This window comes from Panthera pardus, unplaced genomic scaffold (genome assembly GCF_024362965.1).
Source record: "Panthera pardus isolate Hobbes unplaced genomic scaffold, ASM2436296v1 HiC_scaffold_18, whole genome shotgun sequence".
Lineage (NCBI taxonomy): Eukaryota > Metazoa > Chordata > Mammalia > Carnivora > Felidae > Panthera > Panthera pardus.
This window is the reverse complement of record NW_026526743.1, coordinates 18,765,536-18,770,588: the sequence shown is the minus strand read 5'-3', so window position 1 is coordinate 18,770,588 and position 5,053 is coordinate 18,765,536. Positions and strand designations below refer to the sequence as shown.

Genomic DNA, 5,053 nt, shown 5'->3' with positions numbered 1-5,053 from the left:
GACACAGAATCTGAAACAGGCTCCAGGTTCTGAGCTGTCAGCACAGAGCCCGACATGGGGCTCGAACTCACGGACCGCGAGATCATGACCCGAGCCGAAGTCGGCCGCTTAACCGACTGAGCCACCCAGGCGCCCCAAGCCAGCACTTCTGCATGAAAGCAGGAGCAAGGTGTCACAGAGAGAGCAAGGTGTCCTGAGAACACCAGCCCACTTCGTGGTGCAGGTGGCAGGTGCTCCTTCTCCACCAAGGGGCCCTTTTTCACCTGCTGTTGGCTCCCCAGTGTGGCATCAGAAGTCTGTGTCTGAGGCTTCATTTTCTAGGAGGCACATGTTTGGAGTTTCCCAGGACATCAGCGGGAGGAGGTGTATGAAGTGGCAATAGAATAAGCCCTGCGTCAACAAAGGGTCGTGTCTTGAGGCCTCTGTCTGAGGAACAGCTGACATGTGAAGGCTCAGCGAGAAAACCAAAGAACCTGACTTTAGAAAGAACCCAATAAGGGAAACCTTGAAGACACAAGTGAGACGAAGGGACAGAATACAGAATATTCTCAAATCGGGCTGCTAAGGCAGCTTCAGCACTTACCCGCCAGCCATGTACTTGTGGGCCAGTCACCCACCTGTACAACGTGGGTAACATAGCACCCATCCCCCAAGCTTATTGTAAGGATTGAACAAGATAATGCACATTAAGCTCAGCAGCCTAATCCTAACAATGGTGTGAGGTCTGTAGCATAAAAAGCAAATGCTAGTGGATTTTAAGTAATTATTAAGAGAATGAAGGAAAGCATTCCTAATCCGTAGGTTTTCTGTTCCCTCCACCATGGCTTCCAAATCAGGCCTCCGAGCAATTGCCCATGTTAGCTGTATGGATATGATCTTGAAAACAGTCTGATCTTGACCTTGAGGATTTTTTCAGGAAACTCGGTGCTTAGCTCTCAGCTGTTAACAAGGGAGGGCCACACCATAAGTCCTGACCAGGGCATCACTGGTGACTACTGCCCTGCCTTGCTTTCGTCACAGTCTCTGGCCTTTACCTGCTCAGTGGTCTACCTTGAGCCAGTCCCCTGAATCTGTTTCGGGGGCCCTGACTTGTCTTCTTCCTGCTCGTCCTTAAGTTCTAGCTGTCTGTTGGCTAAGTCCTGACACCTGGTTTCTTTGACAGCACTTCAGAAGGAACCTAAATTTATTAGGGTCTCCTCAGATCCTTCCTTTCTCCGAGGGCATCCAGGACATCCCTGTGCTCAGGTACTCACTTGCACCGGTTCAGGCCTCAGGGGAACGTGGGCTGCTGGAGTAGTGAGCAGGAAGTGGGAGTGTGGGTGCTTTAGGGTCGGGCGATCAGCTCCAACTTGCCTCAACCACCGAGAGGGGAAAGTTAGGAGAGACAAGTACCCTTGTATCTTGGAGGAGACAAGAGCTGCGTCCTTGGGTCATGCAGACATGGCCCAGCTAATGCACATACTGGCTGCAACACAGAAATGCCGTTCACTTCATCGAGTGACCTTTCTTCTTCTCCTAGCTCTTATCATCATTATCTTCAGGTCTAAGGGTTACCTGAACCCAAGAAGCCAGAAGCTGGAAAGCGTCCAGGTTGATGCAAGCATCGCTGTTAGAGACCAGAATGGTCTGAAAAGTGTAAAATTTACCAAGGATGGTGTATCAACAGCCACAGGTGCTAACACCCTCTAGGAAGGATGTCCTTGTCATGACCCCTCGGCTGGCTCCCATCCTCTGGGAGGGGACTTTCAAAACTGACATCCTGAATGAGCAGTTCCGGCTCCAGAATGCCACCATTGGATTCATCACGTTTCCTGCTAAAAAACCCCAAACCCACCTGAAGATATTGCTGGAACTGCAGAGATGTACTTCATGGCGGGACACAGGGTGAACTACTACGTCTTCACTGACCGGCCAGACCACGTTCCTCATATTAACATCCAAAAAGGAGGCAGACAATCATCCTCAGGGTCCAGAGCCATGCCCGCTGGGAGGACATCTCCACGCTCCGCACATCAATTTTCCCCGGCACGCTTCCACCAGGAAGCGGATTACCTTGTGTGTGTGGATGCGGACATGAAGTTCAGCGACCACACGGGCGTGGAGATCCTCTCCTCCTTGTTCCGCACCCTGCATCCTGGCTACCGTGGGCTCAGTCGGACCCACTTCCCCTATGAACGTTGGCCTCAGTCACAAGCCCATGTTCCTGAAGATGAAGGGGACTTTTATTACACAGGGGCCTTTTGGGGGAGGGGGGTCAGTGCCAGAGGTTTACAGGCTCAGCAAGGCCCCGCCACGAGGCACTAATGGCCAACCAAGCCAACCACGTCAAGGCCGCGAGGCATGGTGAGAGCCACCGGAACGAGTATCTGCTTTACCACAAACCCTCCAAGGTCCTCTCCCCCGAGTACCTGTGGAATCAGCAGCTAACGTATTATTTTAAACCACAAAAATTTAACTTGTCCAAAATCATAAAGTGGAGAAGATTTAAAGTCTTAGAGATGAATTACCAACTGAAAGACTGATGAGCAGAACTTCTAGGAAGGGCTCGGAGAGAGGTAATGCTTAGCTAGCCTGGGTCTTCCTTCCTTCTGGCATGGTATTCTTCATTAAACCAGTTTTAGCACAAAGGGTGTGACTCTGCTTTTCCTACCTGATGGAGGCCTAGAACCACCTCTCCTAACGTAGGCCTAATACCATCCCCTCCCCACCCCTCCTGCAACCACCGAAAGCACACACGTTTAGGCTGGCCTGATTCTTGGATTCAGGCACAAATTCCCAGGGTTTCCACCACCTCTAGCTTCTCACTGTGTGATACCACCACCCCTCAGGATGGAGGAGGTGGGTGGTCTGAGTCTGTCCTGACAAAGGATCAGAGGTGAGATCTTTTCCAGAACAAGGTAGGAAGCCTTCAGACACACAGATCACCACAATAAGGTTGGTCAACATCCCTCACCATACATAGTTACAAAAATTTTTTTTTCATTTTTTTCTTGGGGTGAAGATTTTTAAGATCTACTCTTTTAGCAACTTTCAAATATGCAATACAATACAAATTATAGTCATATGCTGTGCATTATATCCCCATGAATAATTTCTAACTGGATGTTTATAGTTTTTGACCCCTTTAACCGGTTTTGCACACCCTCCAATTCCCCCTATGGCAATCACCAATGTGTTCTCGGTCTCTGTGAGTTTGATTTGTTGTTGGTGTTTGTTTTGTTTTTTAGATTCCTGATGTACGTGATATCATACAGTATTTACCTTTCTGTCTGACTTCATTTAATTTAGCATCATGCCCTCAAGGTCCATCCCTGTTGTTGCAAATGGCAAGATTTCATTCCTTTTAATGGCTGAGGCATAGTCCTGTGTGTGTGTGTGTGTGTGTGTGTGTGTGTGTGTGTGTGTGTGTGTGTGTAGATATACCAAATCTTTATCCATTCATCTATGGATGGACACTTAAGTTGTTTCCAAATCTTGGCTATTGTAAATGATACTGCAGTGAAGCAGGGTAGAGCTGTCTTTTGGAGTTTGTGTTTTCATTTTCTTCGGTAAATACCTAGAAGTGGAATTGCCAAATCATATGATAGTTCTGTTTTCAATATTTTGAGAAATCTCCGTATGGTTTTCCTTACTGGCTGTACCTGATGGAGGTAAATACCCACCAACAATGCCCAAGCGTTCCCTTTTCTGCAGAGCCTGGTCAACATTTATTATTTCTTGTCCTTTTCATAACAGCCATTCTGACAGATGTGAGGTGATATCTCATTGTGTTTTGATTTGCATTTCCCTGATACTGAGTAATGTTGAGGAGCTTTTCATGTGTCTGTTGGCCATCTGTATGTCTTCTTTGGAAAAATGTCTGTTAAGATCCTCTGCCTATTTTTTATTCGGATTGTTTGTTTGTTTGTTTTGCTATTGGGTTGTAAGAGTTCCTTATATGTTTTGGATATTAACCCTTTTCAAATATTTTCTCTGAGCAGTAGGTAAAAGTCTTCGGCTTTAAGCCAAATTATCACCTCATTTCAGAAGCTGAAAACAACCTGTGAAGTTGAAGAGTCCCTTTAGGGTACAGACGGGAGGGGACCACGAAGCCACACCAAGGTCCCCTTTCCTCACGTTTGGTTTCTTCATTCCACAGCGCTGCTGTTTGTCCAGTGGAGCAAAGCAGGTCTCTCCTGGCTTCCCCCACCCCCTCCCTGCTTGCCTTGCCCCACACTCAAGGTAGCAATTTAGTAACTTTTGGGGACTTGCCAGTTCCCTATTTTCTGAAAACATATGTACTTTTAGATGATAATTGTCATGGAAACCTCTCTTATTTAGAAGGGATTTCACTGCCCTTCATCCAGAGCCTGAAATCCTGCATTTCCCTGACCTGCTTTTTCCTTCTCACATGCAAAACACAGAGGGAAGTCACCACTAGCAATCTTTATTTCTCTTCTGTGGTTGTTCAGTTTTCCTAATGTTAGTGGCTCTTTCTTGCTTTTATTTTTTATTTTTATATTTTTATTATTATTTTTTAATTTTTTTATCTTTATCTTGCTTTTAAACTCTAATTCTAAATTGTATGTTTTTCTGTGCCACTGCTGAGTAACCAATTTTCCATAAGAACATTCGGGAACGTATTTTGTCCCTGTTGTAGGTTGCGATCACTTATGAACTCCGGACAGCAAAAACAGGATCAAAACAAGTTTATTACGGCCAGGCCAGACAGGGAAATACAACAGGTCCTGAAAATCTGGCCGGAACAAGCTTTGGGAATGTCTTATAAAACCTGTATCGACCAATCGGGTTGCAAAGGGTGGCAGTTTGAAAGGGCAGGCACCAATCACACAATGTTGTAGGTTTTTAAAATATAAGGCGGGCACCAATCACACAGTCCTGAAGAATTTTAAAATATAACTTGATGACTCTAGCTAGTTGAATGCTGAATCATGTGGTTTACAATATTAGTCTTCTATCTAGTTCGAACAGGATGCCCTGCCTGAAAATGGGGAAGGGTGATTACGCCAAGCAGGTTTACAGAAGCTCAAACAAGCGGTTAAGAGGAAGTTTT

General features: G+C 46.2%; 1 pseudogene; it reads left to right on the top strand.

Annotated features, from left to right (window-relative positions):
* Positions 1-1,571: 1,571 nt before the first annotated feature.
* On the top strand, positions 1,572-2,522 carry LOC109251547 (histo-blood group ABO system transferase-like; annotated as a pseudogene).
* The last annotated feature ends 2,531 nt before the right edge of the window (positions 2,523-5,053 follow it).